Raw genomic sequence first — 17,172 nt, 5'->3', positions numbered from 1 at the left:
TCATTCACATCAGGACTCAGAACAATACAGAGATATGGATATTTCAGAATCAAAATCTGAAGATGATTCTAGACCACGATTAAATCTACGAACGAATGTAGAAGGTAGTGGTGGAAGAGATGATGAAGAATTTAAATATAACAGAGACCAATACTCTGGATCTTATAAAGATGTTAGAGATATTCTTAGAGAATCAAAAACATCAGGATTTGTGAAACAGAATATCTTAGATTTAGGTTGTTCAACAGCCAAAGAAAGAAAATCAAAGATAGATCATTGGACAAATGAACTATCAGTACAAATTCAATTAACACCATTATTAGACAAAAATGAGAATATTCAAGTTTTAACTCATGGGATGATAAAAATGACACTGGTAGGAACAGTAAGAACTTGGGCTAAAAACCTAGTAATTACTAATCTACGACAAGGAATGACAGGACATCGATATTTCGAACTATTTGTTGATGCCTTGTACCAAGAAGTTTTAGGAGTTTTTAATAATGATGCTAATTTGGTAGCTAAGAAGATAGAATAAAATAGAGCAATCTTTATTTTAGATAATATTAAATTATGCAATTTATGTTACTTAGAAGAATTTATTTGTGATTATGAAACAAACTATTATCAATTAATAGATGCTGATAAAAAGGAACATTATAAACTAAGTATCTTTAATAAGATACCTAATATACCTATAAACAGTAAAGATGAATTCTTAACTAATCCTTATGCTAAAACTTTAAGAGGAGCTATTAAATTCATCAAAGACATAATAACAAAGAAATGTCATGAAATAACACTAAATAAAAGAATCTCTAAATCCTACAAACAAAACAATAAACTTTGTTGTGACAAAATGGAATTCACTGTAAAAGAATACGGTTGCAAAACAAACATGTCACACAAATATTTAAAACGACAGAAACAGAATAAATTTAATAAATCTTATAAATCTTTTAATAAGAAATTTATTCCCTATAAGAAAAAAAAATTTAAAAAGAATTTCTTCAGAAAAACTTATAAAAGAAAATTTTATAAAAAGTTTGATAACAAAAAACCACCTTGCCCAAATGGTAAAGGAAAGAATTGCACATGTTGATTGTGCAACGAAGAAGGACATTATGCGAATGAATGTCCAAAACGAAACAAAAAAAAAAATAAAATTAAACTTCTTGAAGAAATATATATTATTGGATTCTATCCCGTAGAAACAATTGAATTTTCATCCGACGATGAAAATATTTATTATCTTGATGAATCAAGTGAATCAGATTTTGAATCCGATTCCACATTTGATAATTCAAGAAATAATAATGATTAAAATAACGACAAGGGCATTTTCGAAAAGACAAATATAGGAAGTAAATTGAAAGTTATGTTTGATTTAGGGAGTTATCTACAAGTTGCCCATATTTATTTACAAAATTTTCATTTTTTTATTTCACTATTTATTATTATTATTTTTAGTTAAAAATAAATTGACAATAGAAGGTACGCAACGTATGCGTCCAGGTACTATTGAGACGTATCTTTACTCCGATGTGATAAATGAATATGAGATTGTTTATCAGATGTGTGAAAACGCATAAAAGTATATAAAAGAGCGTCTAAGAGCATATGTTGAATGCATATATGAGCGTCTAATAGCATACCTTAATAAGAGTTAGAGACTTTTTATTTATAAAAATAGATCAGTTCAAGTATATATTGAATTTTAATATATAAGTCAACTAGATCCATATGTGGGTTGAATCTTCATAATTCATTAAGCGATGTAGATTGAAAATCATTATCAAACGTCATTTTTGTTGGAAGTAGAGAGGAGTATATACATAGAAATATTACATATGATCCTCGAACACATAAACTGTCGAGTTTCCTTTATCTTATTATTCATTTAAACATTTACTAAGTTATATTTACAAAATTATCGGTTCTTTTTAACTTAGGCAAAAGGTTAAAAACATAATTTAACTACTTTATTAATTTATAGATATACATTTTGGATTCAATATTAGTTAATTAATTAATTTATATTTGATTAATGTGTACTATACACATAAACGTAAAATGTCTATTTTTTCTTTGAATCGATAATAAAGAACAGAATTCAAATTACTGAAATGTTTTTAAAGCAAAATTGTTATTACTTAAAATCTTATAATGTAATTATTTTATCAAGAAATTGTTATAACAAATATATATATATATATATACCAATTATAAAAGTGTGAACCAAGGTCAAAGTTTTTCATTGTGTATTTTCAACTTTATTCTTGGTTAGTACACACTTGATAAATTCTATAAGGATACTTTTGTAAAATAAATTATTATGATAAAGTTAAAATTGACAATGTGTGCATATTAGATAAGGTTTCAGTTTTCAAAAAGATTGAAATATCAAAATACTTTAGTTTTTATTTTTTTGTAAATAAAGTGAACATATTTTTTTCACAAAAAATTAAATTAAATTAAATACTTATCCAGTTTCCTAAAAGATTGAAACACCAAAATACTTTAGTTTTTATTTGTTTGTAGATGGAATGACATATTTTTTCAACAAAAAAATCTTATGTATTTTAATTTGCGTAAGGACCTATTGAACTAAATAATTATATCATGATCATAAATATAACGAAATATCATATTTTTAAGCGTTATTAATATATATATATATATATATATATATATATATATATGTATATATGTATTTATATAAATTAAATTACACATCGGTGTTGAAATAAATCAATCCACGTGGAGTTAAGTTTTAATCTAAAATAATAAATAAAGAACAACCCAACATACAAATATCATATATGTAAAAGTTAAAATTTTAAAAAATTAACTATTTTCCTCCTTAAAAAATCTAAAGACTATAACAATTATTTTATGAGATGATGTTACAATTAACGAAGAAATATTTTTACAAGAGTTTGAGATGAATATCTTCAATTTTTTTAGCAAAACTATAAGATTGATATTATTTAAATATTATTAAAGTCTGTAAATATATCTATGTTAATCAATCTACTACGGATTAGTTAATAAATAAAAAAAAAGAAGTCTAAAAAAATTATGGATGACACGTCTCACATTAAATTAAAGATCCTGTAAAAATTATATTGATGCAAATTTTCAATCACATGAATAAATAAAGAAAAATGTACAACAAAACGATTGATATAAAATATGGAATGTTAACATTTGTAATTAAATACATTCAAAATTCAATCAAAAATTTCAGCAATGAGAGCATTGTAAGCAAAAAGAGATCAGTAGATTTCGAAAAACGAGAAATCAAAAAGAAAAGAGGATGTCCAACAAATACATTGATCGTTAACGATACTGAAGTAATAGAAGAAGACAACATACCAGAATGCAGATGATAATGATGAAATTATTGTTGTTCTTTGCAAGTAAATATTTTTAGCATAAAAAATAGACCGCCTGATTAAATAATAACGATAGAAAAATGCAAATGATTGATGAAGATAGTATCACAAGAATGATTATTAAAGATGATGATAATAATGATTCTTTCATGGAGAATAAAAAACACATGATATGAAAAATTGTTAAAGAGGGAAAAATCCCAAATAAAAAAAAATATTTGACGCAATAATTTAAATTAAAATTTAAAATGCATTATCTATACTAATTTTTTTCCATAAATAAATAGTGATCAACATATAACATAAAAAATTTTAAAATCAAATTTAATATATATAATTTGATTAACATATATCACTTATTAAGAAATAAAGAATAAATCATACATACATGAGATAGAAAATAAGACGAATTTATGGTACAAAGCATGTCATAATTTTTCAAGATTAATAAAAAAAAATAGAAAACTGATCGAGCTGTAATAATTACATAAGTTTTAATATCAATACTGTGTTAATGTAAAATTACAATAAACGTAACACTTATATATAAACTTACATGAATTATTGATAATGTCTTATTCTAAACCGTTAATGTGGATGTAAAATAATCATGACCGTAAATAATACAAATATTGAAACTGCAAGTGTTACATTGTCGAAAATGTTGCAAATATTTTTATTAGTTGTAATGTCGAAGATTATATTACATCACTAAGACATGTAATAGGTTTTTTTTTTTCTCAAAAAGTATATATTATTGCCATGAAAATCATATATTAATTGTGTGTTAATATCTTCTCATCTCAATTAATTTATTTAACAACGTTTATCGACAACAAAAAATGTTCTCACGTGCGATTAATATATATAAAAGCCTCGTTGTTCACTGAATAAACCGAACTAACACTACAATACGCAGATCATATTAATCAGGTAAAACTCAAGGGAGTAAATTTTGATATTAATTATTGATACAAGAAAAGTAAGTACGACATAGCCCTTTCCTTATTCGTAGTCCACTCGTTTTATAGAATGTTATAAAATTCCAATTGAAATTTTCAGTCCAGGTATGCTTTAGTTATGTTGGAAACCACATGTGGAGACGTGCAGCTTTTTGCCACGAGAAAGGGACATAATTGGATAACAAAATTCTTGAACATTTTCTTTGAAAAAAAAAACAATATAATTTTATATTTTTATTTAAAAAAATTTCAATTTGGTCCCTTTTTTCTTATTTTAATTGATTCGATTTCAATTAATTTTTTTGTTATATTTATGTTAATTTGCGATCATTAACATTATGTTTTCGTATTTTTTTCCTTTTTTATATATATATTATATTAAATTAAGGTCACGATTTCTAAGATTAATGAAATTAAGAATCTTATAAATTTATGTTGCGCACCACTTTTCAGATGGGTTTTTTTTAAATTTAATTTAAAAAAATATTTGAGTGGCAAAAATAATGCATGCAGGGTGGTGTGGCAAAACTACTTCAAAACTAGCGGACCCTGACAAAATCAGGGTCCGCTTACAGTAGAAGCGTCCGCTACTGCAACTAGCGGACGCTGCCAAAGTAGCGTCCGCTGCCTGCAGAGGAGGACGCTGCCACGCGTCCTCCTCTGCTTGGCTCATGCATCACGGATGCATTAATTTGCATGTCCGTGATGCATTATTGTATCACGGACATGCATTATTTGCATATCCGTGATGCATATTTTTATTATATATATATTTCTTTACTTGATTGTTTTTTTTTTCATGAACTTCGTTCCTTTATTGAGTTTTTTTTATACGACTTCACTTCGTTCCTTCACTTGTTTTTTTATTTGTTTAATTTCGTTGGTTGCGAAACTTTGCGAATTTCAGGTAACGTGATGCATGTTTTTTATTATATAATTTTTTCAATTGATTTTGTTTGTTGTTTGACTTATTTTAATATTTTTTTTGTGTTGTCTGCGTGGGTTACGAAAATATTTGAAAATATTTTTTTTTCTTTCAATTGATTTTTTTTGTTGTTTGCTTTATTGTAATTTTTTTTTGTGTTGTCTGCGTAGGTTGCGAAAAGATTTGAGAAGCTTTTTTTTATTTTTTTTATTTAGATGGTTGCGTAGGTTTTGAAATTATTTTTTTTTCTTCTTTGTTTGATTGGCTGCGAAACTTTGCGAATTTAGGTGCGTAACGTGATGCATGTATTTTATTTATTATATATATTTTTTCAATTGGTTTTTTGTTGTTGTTTGTCTTATTGTAATCATTTTTTTTGTGTTGTTTGCGGATGCGAAAATTTGAGAAGCTTTTGTTTTATCTTTTTTATTTAGTTGGTTGCGTAGCTTTCAGAATTATATTTTCTTCTTATTTGTTTGATTGGCTGCAAAGATTTGGGAATCATTTCAGGTACGTAACTTGATAAGTATATAATAATATTTGAAAATTTTGTATCAATTGTTTATTATATAATTTTTTTGTTGATTAACGATTGTCGATTTTTATTTTTTTTTTTCCAGAATGTCGAGAATAGAAGATCTCAGTGTGCTGTATTTGCAAGAATCACACATATCATCAGTAGTTTCTCCGCAAACGATCGATGAAATTATTCGAGTCAAACGATCGGACAACTTGATTTGGAAATTGTATCTGGAGAATGGCTTCCATAGCCGTGTGAAAGCATATTTACACCATATGAGATTTTTAGGTGTCCTGCAATGTGGATTTCGTGTTTATGATAACCATTTGATTACTGCTCTGGTCGAACGATGGAGACGTGAAACTCACACATTTCATTTTAGATGCGGTGAGGCGACTATCACGTTGCAGGATGTTTCAATTATTTGGGGTTTACCAATTGATGGTGAGCCTGTATCTGGTATAGATGATTCGCATTATAGATAGGCGGACGGTGAATAATTAGCGTCCGCTTCTAGCCAAAGCGGACACTGGTATTATTTAAATATAATATATGACATGCACATAGCTGGGCAGCTGGGACGCTGCCACGTAGGCAGCGTCCGCTGTTGTCAGCAGCGGACGCTGCCTACGTGGCAGCGTCCTCTGCTTTAACAAGCGGACGCTGGCATTAAAAAATTGCCAGCGTCCGCTCTCCACATTGGCGTTTTGAAGTACTTTTGAATTATCTCTGTGCATGCATTATTTTTGCAGCTCAAATATTTTTTAAAATTAAATTTAAAAAAAACCCCTTTTCAGATGCGTGTATATATCGTGAAATCAATATGCGAAGAAAATTCAATACTATTATATTATTAATATTAAAACACAAAATATTCTAAATTAAGCATGTGATTTTTTTAAAATACAATTAGCCAAATAGCTAGGCGTGGTTTCGTGTACATATGTAACAAGGAATTATTTGTCTTCTTTTGCTTTGATTTCTTGTCAAAAGAATGCAACACATTATATCGGATGATTTTCGTCCGATACTTCTTGATGTCTCTAACTTTTCTTTGTGACATTGATAGTAATTCAATAAGTTTACTGTCTGGATCGTTCAACCATTAGCCGACTACACAGATTTTCTTAAATTATCTGGATCTTCTAATTTTGAGTAATATTATTTTTTGGTTGGATTAGTATTTCAAAATTTTCTCCGAAAAGAATAGTGGATATGAATTATTTGTAATTGAGTGCTACTCCAATATATAGTGGCTAGATCTTCATATTTAATAGATGTAGATCGAAAATCATTAACAAACGTCTATTTTGTTGTTGGAAGTAGCTAGAGAGGAGTTGAAATATTACACATGATCTTTGAACACTGATGAACTCTCGAGTTCTTTATTTTATTATTCTTTCAACATATCTACTAATTTTATAGTTACAAAATTATCAGTCCTGTAGGTCTTCGTTTCACTTTTAAAGTGTCTTGTTTTAACCAAATAAGGGCAACAACATAGTTTAACTACGACAGCTAGCCCAACCACGTATTCAGATGGAACAGAAACTTGTTTAAAAATTTTTTTGGGCAAATTCTCCTAATACAAAATGATATGTTCACTCTTTGGGGGAAATTGTAATTCTAATACAAAAATGATATTGTAAATTTGTATCTATGTAATTTTACTCATCTATGTTATAAAATTTCAGTGTTAATTTGTAATTTTCATTGCAATTTTGGATTTTTTTTTTCCATCATGACATTGATGTGGTGTCATGTGGTGCTGCCACGTCAACATATTGCATACACACATCAATGCTTCCAATAAAAAAATTTGAAAGATATGTTGAATATATAAAACCCAAAATTTAAATATACAAATGACGAAAACTCCAAAAAAAAAACAAATTAATATATTGACCGAAAATTGCAATTTCCCATCTTAGTGTATTTACATGGGCCAACAATCACACAAACAAAAATTAAAAATTAAATATTTTACCTCAACGAGGAATAAATAATATGTTTAATATTATATTTTATTTTATCGATTCGACAAAAAAATGAATAAAAGTTATAAACCTGATCAAATCGATCGAAAGATAATTCGTGTATGACCTTTTATTGTCTTGCCTTGTACAGCATCCTCCGATTAAGCTATGGACTTTTATGCTTAGCCATGGAATCATTAGACATCTAAAATGTTGTTAGGGAAGGCGTCGACTATTTCAAACTATTTTATTTATAACAGTAGATTTTTTGTAGAACAGTCTCACATATCTATATTTATTAGATAGGTCGATCTGATACATATAAATGTAGTGAAAAATAATTTTTTTAAATGAGTCAGATGGGCTTAGGCTTAGGGGCAGTGTTTTAAAAAATTTGCTTAAGCGACACTTAATTTCTTTAATAGTTGACCCCGAAGGGATCCATTCCACATGAGTTAGAGGCTCATTGGCTCATGCGGAGGTTAAATCGAGGGATTTGCACGAGCGCCAGAGACCTGAAGGAGGGAGCAACATGGCCCAACCCCCAGAGCATACCCCCACAATATTTCAACAAAGAATATGCTTCACACGAGGATCGAACCCGCAACGCTGGGGAATCTCTTCCCACGTCACCTCAGGCCTTATCAACTCGCATATTCCCCTGTGGGCAAGTGACGCTTAATCTCGCTTAAACTTTAATACAATTAAGCTCGATTAAGTGAACACTTTTTAGAACGAAAGATTTCATTTGTTTTTTAAAATAAAAATAGTTTTTATAAATATGTATATTTATAGTTTAGAACTTGAATTATCTATTAAATTTAATGCTTATGGTTAACCTAATATTTTATTTAATATTTGTCTTAAAATAATTAAAATTATAGTAAAAATTAAAAACGTTTTTTCACACTTAAGCTCGTTCTAAGCTCGCTTAAGCTTGAGAAGCTTGAAGTTTGACCTCCACGCTTAGACGCGCTTCGCTCTTTTTAGAACTTTTCTTAGGGGTGGTATAACGTATCGTACCATACCGAAAATCGTATACCGTATCGAAAATAACGATATAAAAAAATGTTATATCGATATCGTACCGAAATTCTTGGTATAACGAAATTTTCGGTAAATATAAATAGCATACCGATCATACCAAAATTTCGGTACGATATCGGTATATACCATTTTATACCGTAAAAAATCTTATATTTTTAAAATTTTATAAATTTATTTTTTATAAATATTATAAATTTTAATTTTTTTTTATATTGTTTCGGAATTTCGGTATACCGGTATATACCGAAAATTTCACATTTCATACTGATACCGTACTGAAAAATTTGGTTTCGTTACCATACCATACCGAAATTTTCGGTATACCAAAAATTCGATAAATTCGGTATTTTTTCGATACGGTAACTTTAGTATATCGAAAATTCGATATTTTCGCACCCCTGGTTGGGCTGGATTTTCATCCACAAAATTGATTCGTGAGACGTCCCATATAAGTTTTTATTTAGAGGGTGTTTGACTAAGCTTATTAAAAACAACTTATAATTTGTAGAAGCTTATAAGCTGTTTTAGGAGCTTATAAACTGTTAGGTCTTATTTTAAAAATAAGCTATTAAAGTGTTTGGATGAACTTATTTTAAACAATTTAAAGAATTTGATGTGTTTGGCTTTATAAGATCTTTTTAATGTCAAAATTACCAAAAGAGTATAATAATATGAATGTGATATAAATATTATATATCTACGAAAATAATTTTAAAATTGTATGATAAATGTTAAAATTAATGAAAACCATTTTATATTTTAATTTATAAAAATTGTACGCTATGTATTTTTTTAAAAAAATATGTAATATTTTTAAAATTACTCAATAATAATATCTTAATAGTTTAGTTTTTTTTAATTATAAGAAAATGATAAACAAAACACCATTTGTAAAAAAAAACAAAAAACACATTATGTAAAATTAATAGCATGTTAGACTTTATGTTTTTAAAAAATGAGCATGATAGAAAACCTCCTATCAGATAGGTAAATGTGCTTGGATTTTTATAATATAAGGGTGAAATGTGCTATATTTGTTTTAAAAAAAGATAGATGTTACCCTATTAAATTTTTTTTTAGAAATTTTATGCATTGTAGACTTTCCAAGGAGGTAAGTGCAATTAACGCCATCTTATTAGGTGCTAGTTCCTCTTAGTAACCTAATTTGTTGTCACGTTATATTTTCTTTGATTTGTCTAATATCCTTACTTCCATTATAAGAGCTACAATGCAAATGCTTTAAATAATTTACAGCTAAATTAAATATTGAAATATAATTCATTGAATTTAATTTTTCTGTTTAAATAATTACATTTATTAGACACATAATAATATGATATGAGATAGTTTCATGGACCTATATATATATCAATGAGACGGGTCGATTTGCTTCATATATGTAGTGAAAAATAATAATTTTTTTCATGTAAATTAAAAGCAATAAGTTTTCATGATTCGGGTTGGATATAAGATTAATCTAAAAAAAAGACTCGTAAGACTGATTTGTTGATTATATATTATTTAAAACTTATTTGATCTTTTTAATTAAGATAATTTTTAATATGAAAACTAAAACTTTCATGACAAAAAAATACATAATAGATGACTTACATAACATATTTGACATCGTTTGATGTGGAGTATAAGTAATTGATTGATTAGTCATTCACTCATTCTTATTATGATTTACTTGACTCAAGTTCTATAAAAAATTAGTGCCGCTCATCATTATGTAAGTATATTATTTATCATAATTATATTATGTATCTTATCATCTCATACATGAAAACTTCGTTCAAGGTCTTAAATTTAAGACGAGGTCTCAGGTTTAAAACTCAATTGTAACAATTCTCTCTCCTAACTCAAAAAAAAAATTTAATCACACATGATACGTTCTCCCGATGCAAGTATTTTTTATGGAAAAATGTAGCTTTGAAATTTAAATTAATCTATTCGGTTTAAAATAAACTTCTAATTAAATTCCCACTATATAACACAAATCTAAAAAACTAATTAAATTTTGGCCTAGAAAAATGAATGCAGATCCACGAATACCATTTAATATGACAAAGACTTGGTAAAGGTTGTGTTCATTAAGTTTAATTACTCCACATTTAATTTAAATAATTAATTTGGCAAATGGAACCATTCAATTACATTGACTCGGGACTCCGAGCAGCGAAAATTTTCATCATGCTCGTAAAATAAAAATTAAAAGTTGGTTAAAACACAAATATCGGATATTTATTTTCAGCAAATATATATATTTAAATTAGCATAACTATAATTTTAAAATCGGGTGGACCAATAAATGAATAATATTTCCCTGTAGATAAAAAATTATAATATTTTTATAATTTCAATTTTTTAACTAGAAAATAAAAAAAAAGTATAGGCAAAATAATATTGTTTTAAAATTTTGTTGCCAGTCATGTATATATATTATATTGTATATTATTGCGAATTTATTTAACTAAATAACCCTTGTTTGACCATGATTTGGAAATATAACCTTCTCAATTTTTTTCTTTGTTTTGTTTTTGCATTTCCTTTGTATTTGAAGGTCATTTTGCAAATTTTTTTTTAAAAAAGGTCATAAATCAAAAAATTTCGTTGACCAAAGTCATTTTTCAAACTCTCTGATAAATAAGGATTATTTCAAACTAACGATATTTTTCTATCCTAATTACTCAGGACTCAGGAGCCCATTAATTCTCATATTCCTATAAGTATGGGACAATATTTTTTTTTTTCATTTTCTTTTTTATTTCCATTTTAATTTGTATCTAAATAAATAATATTGTAAACGTCGACTGATTCTATTTCACTGTAAAGCCACAGAAAACAGACAATTTTAGGTTTCTTTCACTAATTGTTTAAGCTGATTTATGAGCTGTATCTAATAAAAAAATTATTTATGTCGATGTTATTATATAACAAACAATAATGGAAGGCATTAAAGTTGAAATTCCACTTTATTAAGTCATGATTTTTGTAAATATATATTATATTAGAATTTCCCCAGTTAAAGCCTACAATATATATTGTTTTGACCTGTTCAAGTTACGTAGAAGTAACAACATGTTTATTTTTTAAAAAAGAAGAGGAAGAAGAAGTTAGAGCATGTGACTTTTATTGGAATTACAAATCTAGTGGACTGAAAAAGGGTAAAAAAATTGTGCGATTAATGCAACTTTTCTTATAAATTCAAGGGTAGAGCGCATAACTCTCTTTATTAAATTTTTCTTTTATTTAAAAAAACTCTCTTTATTAGTTTGTTTGACCGCCATATAATTCCGGACAAAAAAGAGAAAAGAAATTGTAATTACCTTTATTTCAAAATTATAACCTCAAATAGAGAAGAATAAATTAGGATGAAATTGCGAGCTCGCGTGTTGTTGTGTTGAATGTATATGAGTGAGAGAAGAATTGAGATAAGCAACTTACTATGAAGCTCTGATGTGTCAATTGATGACGTTTGACACTACATTGTATGATTTGGTTGATTAAATGAACTGTAAAAAAAAAATACTAAAATTTAATGAACAATATTGATATATACTTTAGACAATTTACATACAAAGAATGACAAGACTGATACAAAGATTGATATCACTAGCAATAAGACATCCTTCTCCATGGGTCTAACAAATCAAACCATAATTGGCATTCAAGTGCGTGCATCCCATCATGTTCACCAGTCGCTTAGGATGAGGTCAATGTTATGTGTTGCCACATAGAGAAAAAAATAGAAATAGCTTTAGCTCAAGTACTATTATAGTTGGTTGATCCTAACACTTGACAGTTGATATAAAAAGATAAACAGAATTGTATTACAATATTTGTTCGTTGATAAACGTACTGATGAGCTGAAATCAGAAGTTTGGTTCTCGAGATTTTGGGCATTATACTTGTCAGTGATAATATATAATAATATTAGGCAATGTTTGAAAGAGCTTTTAAGAAGTATTTATCAGCTTTTCATTAAAAAATTTTGAAATTTTGTTAAATTTTATTAACAAAAAGCTGATAAATGCTTCCTAGAAGCTCTCCCAAACACTACCTTAGCATAAAAATTTGAAATTTACGAGCACAAACAAGTAAATTTAATTTTGTCCAATAGAGTAAAAAATTAGCTGTCATGTCATGAGATAATTGAAGCGTTGAAGATTAATACTGGGAACGTTTCCGCTGGCAAAGTCTCGGACGGAAATGATTATGTGACCAAAGCAAGATTTGATTATTATTCATTCATTCAAATGACCAAATAAGTCAAAAATGGACTTCCCAATTCTTTGACTGGAATATGATTAAAAAAAATACTATACGGAAATGATTACGTAACTCGACGAACAAGAGGTAGCTTTAGGAGCCTATACGTATGTATAGATGAACTCATTGGCCTACAAAAATTGTCGTGATTATTATTATCTTTATGTCAATTGTGGTGATTACTTGTAACTAGTATCACACTCTTTCGTGTAATTAGTTATGAAATTAGTGATTATTATTATCTTTATGTCAATTGTGGTGATTACTTGTAACTAGTATCACACTCTTTAGGGTAATTAGTTATAAAATTAGTGAGTACGTATGAATGTTTGAATAAATATTTAAAATATAAATAAACTAAATTCATTATATTCCGTTAGAAAACAAAAATTAATTTTGAAATTTTGAAAGATTTAATTAACATAACACTTGTCGTTGAATTTAATCTTCTAGTTGTTATCACTATTGCATATTTTAACATCTCAGACTTCCAAAATTTTCGGACCCTTGTAATTCGTAAATTTGAATATAGCTGACCATGAAAACCGGGTTCTTCAAAAGAATTCTACATGGAACATTGATTGACTGTGACTTTTATTGATCATCATTATGTATGATGTAAATGATAATGTCTTTGTTGATATAAATTTTTTTACAGACATTTTTATTAAAATATGTAATAATAATATCAATATCGGACATTCAATGTACCAAAAATGCACCATGACATGTTGAATCTTAAAAAAATCGAAAAAATATGATTTTTATTTTAAAAAATACATATATATTTTTTTCAAATTCATTATAACATTTATTTTAGAAAATGGTATATAGCAATAAGTGTGTAGAATTTTTTTGGATAACTTCTTTTTTTCTTATTGCTTTTAAAAATTTATTTATTTTATTTTATTCACATGTTCGAGAGAAATTTTATTATATTTCGATGAATCCGTTTTCTAATTGGGATTATTTTCTTCAGCATATTATAAGTTCCGAAATCTCCAAAACAAATGTAGATATTTTTTTTTCTTTTGATTCGTTGCTAAAAATATCTAAATATTATTTCCAGTATTTTTGCTTCTTTCACATAATTTAATTCAAAACGTAGTCATCAAAATTTTGTGTCAGATTTCAAGAAAATATCCTAGATCGTGAGCTGTTGAATTAATATGATAAGCTAATATTTTCTCATAATATTACTTATACAGTTGAAAGGTGATCGATATTCATTGGATTTAAAGTTTTCGTTACGATTTGCCAATGAAATTTAAATGTATGCCACAATAACTCCGTTATTTTATATCGTCCCTAAATTTCACAGTTTTTTGGAAAAATTATTTTATACAATAATATTATTCAATTTTTCCCTGATAAAAAATGAATAAATAATATTTCACTTTGAAAAACTAAAATCATTCTTATTTCCGACTGTAGTTTTCGTTTATACATATTTGCTAATTTTTCACATTGATTTTCATGTTATTGTTATATTTTTAAAAAAACATTTCCAAAATGATGAACTCGTTGAATTCATAAATTAAGTACAAATATGTTCATGATATAAATTTTCATAACATAAATGATTTAATAGTTATTATTATAAAGGTGATAATCGCAAACCAAAGTGTGGAAATTTAGTTTCGTCACAATCGATGAAGAAATTTACATATTGTATATTTAACCGACTTTTTTCGCTTTTATGTATAGATAGATAGCCAAAATTTTTTTGTTGTTTTGTATGTACTATGTAATGAAAATTTTTGGCATGATTAATGAGACTATTTAAATGGAAGACTGCACATAAATCGAAGTCATCCAGCATGCATCTAACATAAACTAACTGAATGGTTTACGAGCTATTCGGAGCTCGGCTCGGTAGAAAGCTTTTTCGAGTTCGTTCGGTAAGCTTATCGAATTGAGCCCGAACTTGATTTTGAGCTCGACAATTTTCACGAGCCGAACTTGAGCTTAAGTATGTTCGGCTCGTGAGCTCGCGAACATGCTTGTTAATAGGCTCGGGAGCCCGAGCTCGAGCTTGGGCTCGGCTCGTTTAAGAGGCTTGCTAGCTCGGCTCGTTTAGGAGGCTCGCGAGCTCCAGCTTGGGTTTGGCTCGTTTTGGAGGCTTACAAATATGTTCATTTAATTTATGTGGCTTTATCTAGTTTGAGTTTGAGTGGACAAATAAAAAATATTAATATTAATGCTAATGACATAATTAGAACATAATACTTTGTTGAAATAAAGATTAATTTACAATATATAGGATGTAGCCACAATTTGTATTTTTTTATTTTAACTTTAAAATCATTGTATTAAAATTCTCTTAAAAACACAATAAATAAAATATTTATATGTGCAATATTACTAATGAATGATAATTCAATCAATACATTTTTAAAGAAGTGAAATAACAATTTTATTTAAAATGTCTTACGAGAATTAGAACTATATGCGATAGATGAATGATATTAAAAAATTTTAGTTAAAAAAAGTTGTGAAATTATCTAAATTAAATTTTTTGAGTTAAAACTTGTTAACTCAATATATGTATGTATGCACAATATTTTAATAAATTTATATAAATATCATTAATAAAAAATTTCATATACGGACAGATTGTATCACAAGTAATGCTTATATCTCATTATAAAAAATAATAGTGTGGTTGTTTTTTAAAAAAAATTTTAAAATAAATATACATTTTTTTGAAATCTAAAATATATATATTTTAATAATTAAGCCACACAATAAAGTTTTATATACTTGTGAAATAAGCATTGACAGTGTTGATTTTCTTCAAGGGTAAGTGCTCGAAACTTGAGTCTAGGATTTTTAGTTGGGAGCTTCACATTTTATTTGAAAGATATAAAGAATAACAAAGCTTGAATTTTGAGTTTATTAATTATTTGATCGTGTGATGAAATTTTTGGAATGATGAATACAATTGTGTACTATATAGCATAGGATAGTGCACATTGAACTTATACAGATTGAAAGCAGTCAAAGGATTGTGGTTGAAATTTGCATCTAGAATTTGATCTATAATAAATTCTGAGATTTCAAGATATATCATGACTTGACCAGTTAGTAACGATGTTGTAAATTCATAAATATCGAAAACTTTGATAAATGAAATTGGTGGATTTTTCGAATTGGCCTATGTTGGAGGTTTAAGTTTTAGATCATGGTAAGCTTATAAATCAAATTATAGTCAATTTGATCGAAAATTATAATAAAAAAAAATCAAACTCGAGCTCTGTTATATGTCTGACGAGCCAGAAAACGAGCCAGAAAGCGAGCTCATTAACAAGCCTACTTAACGAGCTCACTTAACGAGCATGAGCTTTCTTAACAAGCCTTGCTTAACGAGCCAAAAAATGAGCTCACTAAAGAACCTGAAAACGAGCCGAACTCGATCCAGGCTCGTTTAATATGATAAACGAGCCGAACCTGAGCCGAGCTCAAGCCGAGCCCGAGCTTTTATATATACTAAACGAGCCAAGCCCGGCCCGAGCCTTATGATAAAAGCTCGGATCAAGCTCGAGCCCTTATTTCTGTCAAACGAGCCGAGCCCGAGCCTGATACTGTTCGGCTCGGCTCGGCTCATTTACATCCCTACATCTTGTAATTCGAGAGTTTTGGTTATGGTAGAGGTGGATGAACAGAAATTGAAGAGTCAAAGATTAAATTTTTTTTTTTTTTTGTAAATACACAATATTTAAATTAAATAATGTCAAAAAAATCTACTATTGATGAATTTTTTTAAAAAAATATTGAATACTTTTTAAAGTAATCTTTGTTTTAAAGTAATTTTTAGAATAATCTTTTTAATTTTTGTTTTGTGTGTAGTAAAATTTTTTTATATGATGAAAATGATTAATGGGGTTTAAGAGAGTTTTACCTTCTGATAGGATTGCAATATCTATAATTGTAAATATGTGTTGTCTCTGGTGTTGTCAACATCTAAGGTAATATATAGCGAAAATTTCAAACGTAAATAAAAATTTAAACTAAACAATACTTAGAGATAATTATACACAAGTAACGAGTACTTGTGCGGTGCCTCAAAGAC

This window comes from Henckelia pumila, chromosome 2 (assembly GCF_033568475.1).
Source record: "Henckelia pumila isolate YLH828 chromosome 2, ASM3356847v2, whole genome shotgun sequence".
Lineage (NCBI taxonomy): Eukaryota > Viridiplantae > Streptophyta > Magnoliopsida > Lamiales > Gesneriaceae > Henckelia > Henckelia pumila.
This window is presented reverse-complemented; position numbering follows the sequence as displayed.